This window comes from Pinus tabuliformis, chromosome 5_2 (genome assembly GCF_031772625.1).
Source record: "Pinus tabuliformis cultivar Carrire ecotype Pingquan chromosome 5_2, CPIR1, whole genome shotgun sequence".
Taxonomy (NCBI): Eukaryota; Viridiplantae; Streptophyta; class Pinopsida; order Pinales; family Pinaceae; genus Pinus; species Pinus tabuliformis.
Window position 1 is genome coordinate 876,347,373 of NC_142306.1, and position 16,399 is coordinate 876,363,771.

General features: G+C 39.6%; 1 protein-coding gene across 5 annotated transcripts in view; it reads left to right on the top strand.

Annotated features, from left to right (window-relative positions):
* Window positions 1–16,399, top strand: part of TERT (telomerase reverse transcriptase) — a 422,846-nt gene that overhangs the window by 111,010 nt on the left and 295,437 nt on the right. The window lies entirely within an intron of this gene.

Here is a 16,399-nt window from a genome sequence, read left to right on the forward strand (position 1 = left end):
CAACATTATCACCATCCTCAAAAGTGATAGGCTCTAACATTGGCTCAGTTTGATCCAAGTTGGCCAATGCCAACTCAATATCGCTGTCCAAACCCATATCATCAGGAAAGACATCTCATATCTTTGTCTTTCCCTTCAACCACTCATCCCTCTGCTTGTAAATAAGATGAAGGTTGGTTTGCACATACACGATTGTCTCTGCCCTGGACTGCTCAAGCCTTTTCTTCTTGACACTATACAAATTCCTATATGTGCTCCAATTCCTCTCGCAAGAAGAGGACGAAGTCACCTGAGAGAGGAGCCTCATGGCTAACTGCTATAGAGGAGGGTTTATTGCCACATGAGTTTCCCACCAAGAATAGGGCTTCTTAGCCCTCTTTTCTCTAATCACATCATATCTTGCAAATCGACTAGTGCCAGTGGAAAACTCTGCAAAGGCATCCTCGACCTCATCATGGGATGCTCTATCCTGAAAAATCCGCCTCAATCCATCCTTCCTCGTGAAATTTCACCATGCATGTGAGGAGGGAATCTGCGGGAAGGTCCACCATTCAGCCACTCACAACTGTAGTATTTTGGGTTCAATGAGTGAGCCAAACAATGCAAAGGTGTGCAATTCTTGTCTCATCTGTAACAAGAATATCTTGTATGGTGGTGAAGAAGGCCTCTGATGATGTCTCATACTCGGGGCACTCACTTTGTAAAATAATGGTCCTCAGACTCGATCATGGAATCCCATCCCTCATAAACCTCTCCTAGGATGGGTTGGTCTATATCTGCAAATCGTTACAAAGCAATGATAGGGTCCATGATCTTACTAAGTACCCTCTCCCAGCAAGCATCATCTAACACTGTGTCCCTCTCCCACCGCAATGTTGCGGCCAAACCTATTACAATTGTACCGCCTTCCTTTCCTCCCTTCTTTGAATCCTTGACCTTGTCTCCTTGGACTAGCATTATTTTTCCTCTTAGCATGAGAGGATAAAACAGTGGGTTCATTTCCATTTGAAGGCTTGTCTCTCTCCATCATCCTTGTCTCCTCTTGAGTGCATCTAGCCAATAATGTATCGAAACTAGGAATCCTGTCATTATTGAGAATGGTGGTGTTCAACACATTTCATGCTCTTGAAAGACCGCCAAGTGCAATGAGAGTGAGCTCCCTGTCAGCAATAACTTCTCCAATAGATAGAAGGTCATTCTTGATTTGTGTGATCCTCATGAAGTAGGATAGACTCCCCATTAACCATCTTGATGTCCTTCAACTTGATTTTGAGAAAGAGGTTTTGATTTGCATTGTTCACTTTGAACATCACAACCAACTTATCATATATCTCCTTAAAAGTTCCCAAATTAGAAATATAGGCAACCGAATGCTTTTGAATAGAGTCAACCAAAATTTTCTTTGCTTTGACCTCACCTTTTCTATACTTCATCTTAGCAGTAGCTAGTGCATTTGAAGGAGGCTCCACCATTTTTCCCTGCAGATAGTCCAATACTTCATGCTCCTCCAAAGTCAGGTCCAAAGTCATCTTCCATGCATGATAGTCAGATTTGTCATTGAGCTTGTCCTCAAACTTGAAGTAAGATGAAGAAGCCATTGAAACTTGTCCAATAAATCTTTCTTGGTGATTGATTTTCTCTCTCTTGCTTGGGCTTTATCTTCACCTAGGCTCTGATACCATGTTAATTTTAGTTAACAATGGTATGTTCTATGCCTAGCACAATTACTTCAATGTACTTTAAGCAACCCATTGACAATTTCCAAATTAATAACAATCACATTAATCATAAATAACATTGACAGTAACTATAGATAGAACATAAAATAAAATGCAGAAGACAAGAGAACACCATATTTGGCGGATGCTAGGGAAAAACCGCAATGTGGGGAAAACCCATTGATCAATTCTTCTTATTATTATATCAAATGTTCAGTAGAAAGAGAGAGAGCACAAAAAGTCAAAGTTGACTTGCCAAATCAATGTCAAGACTCAAAACAACCCTGTCAAATCTGCAGTCAACTGTAGCCAAATTTAGCCCTAACCAGAAAGTCAAATATGGTCAGCACAACATTCAAACTTGCCTCCTTGAGTTCGGTCATCCTTAGTCAAACTCAACCTTGGTCAAAGTAAGTGCAAACTAGTCATAAAATCTGCAATCAAACTTGGTCAACCTGAAGTCAACCTTTTGACCAAACAGGCTTGTGGTCAACACAAGTCAAAGTGCTCCTTTTGCCTTGGTTCCTATGCCCAAAAATGCAGTCTGCTGAGACAGAAATTCACCATGAAAATCGAAGTCAAAAGATGCCTAGAAAGTCAAAGTCAATGCTGGTCAAACCTTGATCAAACTGCAAAAATTTTTGAAATTTTTGTCCTTGAAATTCTGTCCTCCTTGCCACACGTGTGAGTGAGAAGATTTGCCCAATAGCTGTACAAACCAATGAGAGAAGGAGAGAGAAGAATGTGTGAGTGATAATGATGCCAAATGAGGTGAGAGGTCACTTGTATTTATACAAGTCGTTGAGGGTGAAGTGACATGTCTCTTGGGCTTCATGAGCCTACATGATGATGTTGCCGATCTGAACAATTTGCACATGTGAGCGCATAAATTCAAAAACACATTTTTGCTTGTCCAAATTTGATGATCTTTAGGTTGATTTTGGTCCTCTCGAAACGAGAAATTTAATACAATTATCACCTCCATCAAATGAGTTGTCTAAAGTGGAATTTGGCCCTAGTTTCCAATTCTAGCACCTCCTCTATATGATGATCTAGTCCCTGATCCATGCTCCTTAAACGAGAGAGCCCTCTTGATCCTAGGGTCCAACACCTTATACTCGTCAATCCACGAAGGACCTCATCAAACTTGCAAAGGTGTCTGGTTCCCTCTCCTTCTTATGTTCATCCAAAAAACGAGGTACGGTAGGTCAGTTAGGTTGGCCATGGGTATTGTTCCGTAGGACTGCGCGTGGCTTCCCTGCTGGGTATGTCTCAACGTCCTCATCATTTGTTGCATCCTGTCTAGGACCTATTGGTTTCCCTTCTCAACTGTCGGTTCCGCCTCATCAACTAGTCCATGATCCCCTGTGCACTCTCCCTTTTTAGTGTCATTGGAGTGTCCATAAATTCACCAGTCACTATATGCATGATGGCCAAAACCTCCATGATCTTGCTAGCTTCCCCACAATTGGCCAAGATCTTGCTTTGATACCACTGTTATATTCCCAATGGAAAAATATAGTAGATAATATAAGCAAAGAACTAGCTACAACTATAAAATTCAAGCATGCAGAACGATACACAATTAGACACTGAAATGTGGGCAAAAAATTTGAGCCATTGTATTAATATGATAAATTATGAGTACAATAATTGTGATAAGAGAAACTTGGGCTTGCTACAACAAGCGAGGCCAAACCCAAGTGTCAAATCAATGGATCCAAGCACCGAAAAAGCTCCCAGAAGAGACTACGCCCTGCCTGGTGTAAATTGCCGCTCCAAACTGGAAACAACCCTGTATTTTGTTGAAAAATGTTGAACTAGGTTCGACCTTCATAAATATGAAATGTACTTTTTGATTCTTGTATATTTTAAAATGAAAGAAAAATTATTATTATTATTTTTGGAGCATGGTTTTCATGCTCAAGGTTTTTTATTTTAGAGTTCAAGCACCCATTGAGTGCTTCAAGGGTTTGTCTTAGGTCAAGAAGTCAAAAGAGTCATTGCCATATGTTGAAGACCCCATCGGGCACATTGTAACTTGTAAAAATAATTATTTTTGTATTTAAAAGTGTCAGAACTAGTGTTGTAGGAAACGCCCCCCCCCCCCGGATCAAAACCCCGATCCGCGATCTATACGGATGCATGGGGGAAGCGTTGTAGGAAGTGCATTTCGAAAAAATCGAAACGCGTTTCGGGCTGATAAACACGCTTCCTGGAAATTTCGGAAGCGTGTGACTGAAACGCGCTTCGTATGATGCTTTGGCCGTACGAAGCGTCACGCTTCGAAGTACGAAGCATACGGATCGCGAGCGATTTCATACAACTTCGTCCGTTTTCGCTGTGTGGCCAAAAAAAGCACTGTTTTTATTTATTTTTATTTTCTTAAATTTTTGGCATTTTGCTTTGTTGGGGGTGGGTCCACTTTGTGTTAGGGTGACGAACAAAGGGATTTAAGCCTCCATTCATCTCTCATTTTCTTACTTTGAGTTTATGAGAGCTTGGACTAGAGAAGAGAGGAAAAGAGAGGAGAAGAGAGGAGAGCTTGGAGGAGGAGCTAGGAGAAGGAGGAGGAGCTTGAAGGACTTCTATCTACAAGAGCTAAAGAGGTAAGTGCAAACCCCAAACTCCCTTATTTTTTTTGCCCTTTTTTTTGTATTTTTCTCCTCCCTCTCCTACTCTTTCCCATTCTTTTTACTTGCTCATTTAATTGTAGATTGTCCACAACCTATATCCATATTCCAAGATGGTGTTCTTTTGGCTTCTATGTATCATTCTACTTTTGGTTTTAATGATGGCAAAGGGGAGTAGGAATAGAAGGGAAGAAGCACAAGAGGATAGTGGTTCCAATATGAGTGACCCAATGTATGATGAGGAGGAAGGGTTTGAAAAGGAAGGGGATGAAGTTGAACCTGAAGGGGAAACTGAAACACTAGAGGGGAAAGCTGCATTAACACCCTTGTGGAACTATGTGACCAAACTTGAAGGGGGAAAGGGTGGTGGAAGCTACAAATTTTTGTGCCCTCATGGTTGTCATGGAGGAAAACCATTTAGTCGTTCATATACCCATGTGAGGAGGCATATTTGTGGAGTGATGGACAGTGATGAAAAAAGGATGCTCTGGGGATACAAATTTGCCCAAACATTTTAGCTGAACAAAGAAGAAAATACATCCAAATAGAGGAGGTTGCACAACAAAAAAGCAAGAAAAAAAAAACTCATTTTAAATCAAGTGCAACCTCTAGATTTGGTAGGTCATCTCCTCATGGTACTTCTGGAAGCTTTGGAGGTAAAAGAACAATAGGGGATTTCCTTAATGTTGCTGGGAGCGATGGTGTGGATGGAAAGATAGTCTGATTTTTTTGTGCTTGCGGTGTACCATTCAATGTGCTTCGCTCTCCCTATTGACATGAAATGGTAAAGGCCGTCAATGAAGCCCCAAAAGGATACAAGTCCCCCAACTATGAGAAAGCTAGAACAATGTTATTAGAAAGAGAAAAAGCAAAGGTTTAAAGAGCTTTGACACATTTTACAAATGAGTGGGTAGATTGTGGGGTATCCATTGTATCAGATGGGTGGACAAATATTAGAAACCAACATTTGATAAATGTTCTTGGTGTTTCTATTAGTGGGGTAGTTTTTATTACATGTCATGACTCCTCCTCCATCAGTGCATTTTCCCAAAACATTGCAGATCTCCTATTGTAATCAATCAAAGATGTTGGTTTGAATAATGTGGTTCAAGTGACCACAGATAATGCAGCAAATTGTAAGGCAACAGGAAAAATTATTGAGCGTACTCATCCACACATCTTTTGGTCTGGGTGCCTGGTTCACACATTGAACCTTTTGATGCATGATATTGTGAAGCATAAAGAATGTGGGTGGATTAATGAGCTTTACAGGAGAGGGAAGCAAATCATTAAATTCATCACAGGGCATACAAGGGTAAACTACTTCTATGGCACTTACTCCAAGTTGCAGTTGCTTAAACTTGCAAAGACAAGATTTGCTAGTTATTACCTCACATTTAGGCAGCTAGTGAAGGTGAGACAAGCTTCAACTAATATGGTGTTTGCTGAAACATGGGATGAAATTAACACTGATAGAGATGGTGCTAATGCAGCCAAGAACACTATTCTTGACATGTACTTTTGGTCACAGGTTAAATATGTTTTGCAATTCACCAAACCAATTTATTACATGATCAAGTTTGGAGATTCAAATCGACCAATAATTGGGGAGGTGTATGAGCAAATGGATAGCATGTTGGGGAAGATTAAAGACATTGTTGAGCCTAGAGATATCACCTTGTACAATTATATTCGTGAAAGGTGGAAAACCGATGGGAAATGTTAAATGTTCCATTGCATGCATTAGCATATGTTTTGACACCTAAATACTATCATCCATCATGCCTTTCAACACCAACACCTGGGGGGGGGGAAGCAGGAGAAAACCACACCAAGATCAAAAGGTTCACGAAAAATATATGATTGCATTGATTAAATTAGTCCCTGATGATGAGGAGGTTGCCATGGTACGGAGACAGTTGAGCAAGTATACGCTTAACATTGGTCCATTTGGGAGCATGCATGCAATTAGAGATCGAGAGACTTTTTCTTCTCTTGAGTAGTGGAACATGCATGGAGGGGCTACTCCACTTCTACAGAGTTTGGCATTGCGGGTGCTATCACAGGTGGTAAACACTTCTTCTGCAGAGAGGTGTTGGAGCTCTTATTCTTTCATCCATAGTGTTAAAAGGAACATGTTGAGTTTAGAGCGGGCAGAGAGCTTGGTTTATGTTCATTACAACTTGCGATTGCTGTCCCATTACTGTGATAATGCAAAGACTAATAAAGACCTTAAGATTTGGGACATGAATCCAGAGGAGCCCAATTTGGAGGATGGAGTGTTGCGATTAGAGCAATTAGAGGATGCTCTTATCCAGGTGTGTCCATTGTGGTATGAATTTTGCTTATAAAGCATTTCTCTAATTCATGTTTAAATTTTTTTTTGTTAACTAGTGTTTTTTTTATATGAATTTTTTGAGCGATTCTAGGATTATGATGATCATGTTGAGATGCCACCCCCATCTGGTCCCTTGGTTCCTAGGTTCTATGGTTCAACACCAACAACAGGGGGTTCGTCTTCATCAGTTTCAGTGCCACAACTCCCATAGGCACCGTCTTCTTCATTGCCACCACGTGGAGGCCCACTGCCACGTTCTCTTCGTGGTGGAAGGAGGAGAGATTAGTAGATATATTCACAATATACTACTTTTGTCATAGATTAATCATTAGACTTGTAGGCTTGTGAATTTGAACCTTTTTGCCTTGGCGATGACCAAGTGACCTATTTTGTAAACATTATTATTTGAATTTTGGACATGACAAATGTTGACAGTTGCTCACTTGCTAGATAAATCATAATATGCTCTATGCTTTATGTTTTATAATATGCTTAAATGTTTTATGTTTTATAATATGTTTAAAAATTTGATGTATGTTTGTAATTGCTAGAATATAGATGGTTGATGCTCGAATAATTAATCATTGATGTACATACTAGTAACTACAATGGAATCATGGATGCCATATCTGTCTTGATTTATGCAAAAATGTGCATATTTTCATGTCTTCTACAACTAATTTGGTATTTGGGATGTTTGTTTTGAATATAAATTCAAAAAAAATATAAAAAAATATATATATAACAGACCCTTCCATAGACGCTTCGCTTCCTAGATTTTTGGAAAATGACGCTTTCGCGTCCCCGCTTCCAAAAAACGTCCTTGTTTCGTCCCTGCTTCATGCAACATTGGTCAGAATACCCTCCAAGACCAAGTTGGCCTGCCAACTAAGAAGTCAGCCTATTTTGAGGAGCCTCATCCACCTTAGAAGCCTATATAAAGGAAGGAACTCGACCTCCCCTGGACCCATATTCACTTCTTATCATCTAAGCGAAGGAGAAGAGCAAGAAGGCTAGTGAAGAAGTAGGACGAAGGAAGAAGTTTTTGGGCTAATTCTCTCTCACACGTGCGAAGAAGAAGAGCTAGGGTTTGCTGCTTCAAGGTCGAAATTCTCACGTTGTTGGAAGAAGAGCCTATTAGGTCACCTTCTAGCCCTAGTCAAAGAAGCAAGCCAAACGAAGTTGCTAGGAGGCCTTGGAAGGCTAAATTTTTCTCACACGTGTGGATTTAGTAGATGTTGCAAGGGGTTGAAAATTTCAGATTTGCAGTAGAGGCCAAAATTCTGTTGCTGGGGGTCAAAGTTGTGCTGCTGGAAGAGATTTGTCTGGGTTTGAATTGAACAAGTGAAGCACATCATCAAGAAGGTCAGACTTGGTTTAAGAGGTTTTGGAATTCGTCAATTGAAAAATCTATAAGAGAAGAGATTTATGGGTTTTCCTCTTAGGTGGAGAGGTTTTGGCCCTGGCTTGTAGCCTATATCTTGTGTTTTTGTGTACTATTGTTCTTCTTGTTTTGGTAGTTGTTTGATGATAAGAACAAACACAATAACAAGAGAAGAAACTAATAAGTAAGAAAAAGTAAAAAGATATCGCATGCAGTTATAAAGTAAAGAGAAATTATGCTAACTATTGTCCCATAGATTTTTCAACATGGTATCAGAGCTAAGGTTGGCTAAGGGCATAATAAAGATCTCCTTTACAGTGAAGAAGTTCCTAAAGAAGTGTACAATGGTGGCAAGTCATCTCAAGAAGGGCATTAAAGAAGTATGGGATCTCTTATTTTCTCTTAAAAAGGAATTGACCAATGCATCAAGAAAGGACGAAGGACTATTCTTAGCACTTACTGGCACATTTCAAGATGATATTTTTTGGGTAATTGATAGTGGAGCAGCAAGACATATGACTGGTCAACACAAGCAACTATAAAAATTGTCAAAAGTAAAGTCCTCTTACTCTGGAGAACTTGGTGACAATGGGAGCTACCCTGTGAAAGCAATTGGATCAACCTCGCTAGAGCCGGAGAATGGAGGAAATATTCATCTCAAGTTTCAACAATATCTTGTCTGTTCCAAGTTTGCACAAGAATTTACTTTCCATTTCATGTCTAGAAGATAAGGGTGATAGAATTGCTTTCACAAATGGAAAGATTGTAGTATGGGATAAAAACTCGAGCATAGAAGATGCAAGGATGATTGGGATCCGTGAAGGAAGACTTGAGAGGTTGATAATAACTCCCCTCGCTCAAGATTTGGTTCACATTAAAGTGAGCCAATGTGAACCTTGGCAGAGAAAATTTGGTCATCTTTACTATAGAATCTTACCAACTCTAAATACAATAGTAAATGACATCCTCAAACTCAAGGAAGATCATGGAGGGGTATGCAAGGGATGTGCATCGGGGAAAAACACTAAGATACCATTTGGAAGCAGTGCTTCAAGGTCAAATGAAATTCTGGATCTCATTCATTCCGATGTTTGTGGTCCCATGACTCAAAAGTGTCTTGGAGGTCATCTATATTATGTGACATTCATTGATGACCATTCAAGGAAAACTTGGGTTTATTTGATGAAATCCAAGGATGAAGTATTCAATAAATTTCAAGAATTCAACGCTGAAGTAGAGAACCTTATAGAAAGGAGCATAAAGATCTTAAGATATGATAATGGAGGAGAATATACTTCAAAATAACTCATAACTTTCTGTAAGGAGGCTGGGATTAAGAGGGAGCTAATAGTCCCATACAATTTCAAACAAAATGGAGTTGTAGAACGAAATAATCGATCCATTGAAGAAAGTGTAAAAACCATGTTACATGATCAAGATTTACTGAAATTTCTGTGGGTGAAGCAACTATGACTGTTGTATACATTTAAAATCGAAGCCCCCACATGTCACTAGATAACTTGACTCCCGAAGAAGCATTCATTGGGAAGAAATCAAGTGTGGACCATCTCCAAATTTTTGGTTGTCCAGTTTATATTCATATACCGAAAGACAAGAGAAAGAAATTGGATCCTTCAGGCATGAAAGGAACATTTGTTGGCTACAGTAATACTTCAAAGGCACACGGGATCTACATAAAGGAAGGACATCGAATAGAAGTTAGTTGAGATGTGATATTTGATGAAAGTATTGCATTCAAGAAATCAAAGGATCTCCTGAAGGACTTTGATGATGAAGAACTTCCTATATTTAAAGAGGAAGGTACAAGGGAGTAAGAAGAATCAAATCATAAAGATGAAGGTCCCAGTGAAATATTGCAACTGATGGGCATCCCCGAAACTAGAAAGAGACCTAACTGGTTGAAGTCTACCCTATTAGATATAAAAGGAGATGGAGCAATCAAGGGCACATTTAGGGAAAGTAAGAAGCCCAAAAGATATTCTGGATATACAACGTACATGATGAAGCTGATAGAAGCAGAGCCATCTAGATTTGAAGAAGTTGTCAAACATCAAGAATGGAAAGATGCCATGAATAAAGAGTATCAATTGATAATGAAAAATGGAGTTTGGGAGATCGTACCTAGGCCTGAAGACAAATCTATGGTAACTTCCAAATGGATCTACAATATTAAACATGTGGCAGATGGAAGTTTTGATAAGTATAAGGCAAGATTTGTGGCTAGGGGCTTATCTCAACAAGAGGACATCGATTATGAAGAGACATTTTCTCCTACAACAAGGTATACAACTATACGTTCACTGATTTCTTTGGCAACATTGATGGGATGGAACATTCATCAAATGGATGTCAAGAATGCATTCCTGAATGGAACGATTGATGAAGAAGTCTATATAGAGCAACCCTTGGGATTTGAAGTCAAAGATAGATAGGCTTATATTTGCAGGTTGAAGAAGAAATTATATGGCCTTAAGCAAGCACCAAGGGCATGGTATGTAAGGATGGATGCATACCTACAAAAACTGGGCTTCACAAAGAGTTCTGCTAATCCGAATTTCTATATCAAGGTTGTGAAGAATGAGCATGTAATCATTCTTCTGAATGTGGATGATCTTATCTTGACAGGTGTGGAAGGTTGAATCCAAGAGTGCAAGAAGCAATTAGCAACAAAATTTGACATGAAGGATCTAGGGCTGATGCACTACTATCTGGGACTGGAAGTTTGGTAGGGACATGATGAGATTTATCTAGGTCAAGGAAAGTATGTGATTGAGATGCCAAAGAGGTTTGACATGATGGACTGTAGACCTGTGACAACACCCATGATCACAAACTTGAAAAGGCTAAGGAGTTCCGAATCGAGCACAGTGGATCCAACCAAGTATAGACAATTGATTGGCTCACTGATGTACTTGGTGAATACTCAACTAGACATATGTTTTGCAGTGAATGTTCTCAGTCAATTCCAAGTTGAGCCGAAGCATGATCATTGGATAGCAGCCAAGCACATACTGAGATATTTGCAAGGAACAATCCACTACTGCTTGAAGTATGATAGGAGGAATGATGTCCACTTGATTGGATATACAAATTTTGACTGGGGAGGCAGTGAGCAAGATGGAAGAAGCACTACAGGAGGATGTTTTAGTTTGGGATCCTCCATGGTCTCATGGATGAGCAGAAAGCAAGAATCAATTGCTTTGAGTAGTGTTGAGGCTAAATATATTGCAGCTTGTGAAGTTAGCAGAGAAATAGTCTAGTTGAGGAAGCTACTATCCGACTTGTTTGAAGGACGTATGGACTTTCCAGTGATACATTGTGACAACACCAGCTGTATAAGGTTGTCTGAAGACCTAGTGTTTCATGGAAAGACAAAGCATATAATCAACAAGTATCACTACATTTGAAAGCTAGTGCAGGACGGTGTGTTGCAACTACAGTATATCTCCACTGGTGAACAAGTAGCTAACATCTTGACAAAATCTCTTCCTAATAAGATGCTTGTGTATTTGAGAGACAAGCTTGGATTAGTTGGTATATCCTCCCTAGTTGAGAGGGAGAGATAGACACATCATTCTTTTCTTCACTTGGGAAGAAAGAATGGAGGGTGGGTAAGCATTTGGCATCTGATACTCTTTGAGGATGAGGTAGGGCATCAAAGATAAGAGTAGTCGTAGAGGATCGATATTCTTTGAGGACTGGGAATCCAAGATAAGAATAGTCCAGGAAGGTCATACCTTATGAACACCTAGGTCGGGTATGTACCTTGATAGGCAATGATGAAGGTGTCTATAAATCATTGGTCTCGCCAACATTGTGCTTTGATCTTGTGGAGAGATAGAGCTGTTATTCAAGGCCTTGCTATATGACAATGCTGGTTGTTATGATGCTAAATAGATGGGTTACCAATCCAACTCTTCTTATGAGATCTCTTCAGATTGAGAATGTCCATGTACCATTTATGAATACCTCCCTAGTTAAGAGGGAGTGTTGAAAAATGTGTAACTAGGATCAGTCTTCATAAATATGAAATGTACTTTTTGATTCTTGTATGCTGTAGAATGAAAGAAAAATTATTATTATTATTATTGTTGGGCATGGGTTTCATGCTCAAGGTCTTTTATTTTGGAGGTTAAGCACCCATTCAGTGCTTCTAGGGTTTGTCCTAGGTCAAGAAGTCAAACAAGTCATTGTCATACGTTGAAGACCCCATTGGGCACATTCTAACTTGTTAAAGAGATTGTTTTTGTATTTAAAAGTGTCTGAATACCCTCCAAAACCAAGTCGGTCTACCAGCTAAGAAGTCGACCTATTTAGAGGAGCCTTGTTGACCTTAGAAGCCTATATAAAGGAAGGAACTCTACCTCCCTTGGACACATATTCACTTCTCATCATCTAAGCGAAGGAGAAGAGCAAGAAAGTTAGTGAAGAAAGAGAAGGACAAAGGAAGAAGTTTTTGGGCTAATTCTCTCTCACATGTGCGAAGAAGAAGAGCTAGGGTTCACTGCTTCAAGGCCGAAATTCTCAAGTTGTTGGAAGAGGAGCCTATTAGGTCACCTTCTAGCCCTAGTCAAGGAAGCAAGCCAAGTGAAGTTGCTGGGAGGCCTTGTAAGGATAAATTTCGCTCACACATGTGGATGTAGTAGCTGTTGCAGGGGACCAAAAATTTCAGATCTGCAGTAGAGGCCGAAATTCTATAGCTAGGGGTCGAAGTTGTGTTGCTGGAAGAGATTTGACGGCGTTTGACTTGGACAAGTGAAGCACATCATCAAGAAGGTTGAACTTGGTCTTGGAAGGGTATTGGTCTTGGAATTCGTCAATTGAAGAATCTATAAGAAGAGAAGAGATTTACGGGTTTTCCTCTCAAGTGGAGAGGTTTTGGCCTTGCCTTGTAGCGTATATCCCGTGTTCTTGTGTATTATTGTTCTTCTTGTTTTGGTAGCTGTTTGATGATAATAACAAACATAATAACAAGGGAAGAAGCTAATAAGTAAGAAAATGTAAAAAGATATCACAAGCAGTTATCAAATAAAGAGAAATTATCCTAACTATTGCCCCATAGATTTCTCAACATATTTGACCCCTCAAAATTGCCCATAAATTTCTGCAATTTTTGCTGGAGTCTCCCCACATAAAACCCACAAAAAGAAAGAAAGGGTTTGGGCAAATTTGACCGACCACCCGGGACCCCAAATTTAAGCTTACTCCTCCCAATTCGCTGCCAAATAACTACAAAAATTCTCTACTGTAATAGAGCTGAAATTCCTCTGAAAATGCAGCTGATGCCTCCACTAAATTTTCACCGCAAGACCCCTAAAAGAATTGGTCCCTTACCCCACCATTGTAGAACCCACAAAAAGTGTGAATTTCCAATCTCACTGGCTGAACGCACTGCCTAGAAATGTGATCCGGATTTAAACAGGAACGCAACAAATTACAGAGATAACCATATACACAAAGATGCAGCGGAAATAATACTTCATTTCATTAATGGAAAATACTCAAATATGCTTACAACAGAAATGGAAATAAACTAGCTAGGGCGATGGTAGCTTATCTCTAAGAAGAGATGTGATGGCTACATGCCTCTGAACTGTCTTACAATGAGGCTCGGAGGCCTATTTATTGTTGAGAAACAATAGAAAACCCTTCACCTTCCAAAACCTAACCCTAGAAGATGAAACGCCAAATTGTGGGCCCCGTTTTTGGGTAAGTTGGTACATCAACTTCCCGGGGTCGCGAATTGGTCATACTATCTCCGTTTGACGTGCATGATAGCCCGTTGGAAAGATCTCTCCGAGGACTACGACGGAAAAGACGATTTTTATTAGAAAAATCGCTGCGGTAGATTTCCCAAAAAACGTCGTTTAGGGCCTCAAAACGGCTCCGGAAGTTCAGGACCCGAAAAACTGCTAAAAATAGTAAGTTGTGCTACAATTAAGGAAACTGAAAATGCTGAGAAAGACAATGGTGGGGGTCCAGGTGGACTTGGCAGGTGGCCACCAATATCCACCTGGATCAAAATGAGCTGCTGCTACTCCAATCTTCCAGAAAAGGGCTCCCCAAAATTCTTGCAATTGCCCCACAAATTCTCCCTTAATTCCTCCAGCCACCAAGCCCACAAATTATGTCGCTCCTATGCCCCACATGTGCCTATCCCAGAAGACTGTGTAGTCCTTGGAATGCAATTATTTGGCCCTGATATATCCCTCACTGGCTGACCTACAAGCCACTTAAAATCTCCTGAAAATATAGCTCAAATTCAGCCCTAAAAATTCCAGTGATTAAGTTTCTCCACAGCTGGCTCCCCCAAGAGGTGTGAATTCTCCTACAACATCCTTATGCTGCATGGAAGTGGAAACAAGCTCCTTGTCCCGACTCTGGAAGAGCTTCATAGGTATCAAGTGACTCCCCTAGGGTGGCACTCTAAGTCCACTGAAGTGAGAGCTAAGATCTCTGACCGGAAGTCTCCTTGTGCTAAGCAACATTGGTAGTCTTGGCTAATTAGCTCAAGAGTACTCAAATTCAGAAATTCAATTCGTCAAAATCCCTCAAAATATGCCTCTTCCGTCTATATATCTTTTATGCCCCTTTTATCTCCTGGTGGGCTGCACTAATTCGACCTCCTTCTACCTAGCTCGATTCTCCTAAGGGGTTCGAATTACCCCTTTGGGTGGCCCCACATCCCACCATCAATTTAATTTTTCATTTTCTATAATGTCAGTGGCCTCCATTTCTCCAAAAATTAAGTGGGGACTCCCTCTACCCACTTTTCCTAAGTTCACATGCCAAAATATTTCCCAACACCCAAATTGCAAAAATGGAAATTCTTCTTAACAAAATTAATTTAATTGGGGATATTACAAAGTCATATTGTTCATACATTTTTGGACGATAACACATTACATGTGAAGATGCCATGTGGCATTCAAAACACTCAAGTGAAGAATAATTACCTGTTTTAAGAGGATCTCGTAGCATAGAAAGAAGACTAGTAGCAATATGGAAGATTGTACGCTTTCTAGAGAATCAGAGATATAATATCTATTTAAATGGTTGAAATGAAAGTTGTAAAAAGAGATATGTTCTCATTTGCCAAAGGCATCGTTGGAACTCGGAGGAGAGGGATTTCTCCCATGTGTTTTACTGAATATCTTTTGGGAGAATTGGAAGAAGGGCATCAATTCAAGTCCATGGATTACTAGGATTTTGTAAGAATTTTCACTAGTTTGCTGCTACAATAATCTTTGTAGAAGGATGGATTTGTCCTGGAAGAAGATATTAGGGTTTAGGTTGTTAAAGCCTTCCTAATTCCTGTTGTAATATTGACTTGCTGAAAATCTTGCTGCTGTAATTTTGATTGTTTGCTGCCTCGTTTATTTTTTGGTTGCACATCGCTGTTGGCTCTGAGGTCATGGTTGTGACAGTATATCTTGTTTAAGAACTCGTACCTTATTCTTGCATATCCTGAAAATGTGTTTTGGACTAGTTACGGCACATCTATGATAGCTTAATTATATCTTTTCTGTCATATCCAAACCTTCTAGTCCTAAATCTGCACTGACTCCATAGCCCAATTGGATAGACACTAGTCTTGTTAAATTCCACTATCCATCTTATAAAATGCCAAAAGCATTTCTTTTCTTGGGTTTACCCGAACTGGCCTAAAGTGAGAGAAATTATTGCTCTGGTGACATTGGGCAATCATCCTAAGTGCAGCCAGGGTTGCACTTTGTAAGATTTGAAGTGTAGGTTTGTAAGATAACAATACCTATGAACCATCTTTGATGAGTGACCCAAATGAATTTGGGAGAAATCCATTTTGGGTGCTATCAAGGTTTATTATATACATGGTTTTATACTTATACAGTTATAGGTATCATAGAATTTATGAATTATATTATATTTTACAAAGAAGTATAGTTCCACGAAGATATTCCGTTTTCAAGAATTAGAAAAATGTACGTAACTATAGTAAGATGGTTCCATGAACGTAATCTAATCAAGGGATATTAGGAAGACCTGCATAGCAAATAGTATAAGGCTTCTGCTTACTATGTTAGTCTATTCTGATAAAAGCATCTAATTTATAAGAAAAAGAGAAACATTAACTGACTTCTACTGCAAGAGATGTTCCAATAACTCAATCACTGCATGTATTTGTGGTGGTAGGGCTGGCAAGAGAAATTTATTATCTAGTATTCCAACATGGGGCTCTATATAGCTAGAGTATAAAAGAGTATTTGTAACTCTTTAATGTCAATCTTATTAATCTTCAGGCTGGCCAAGGATACCACTAGCCGCT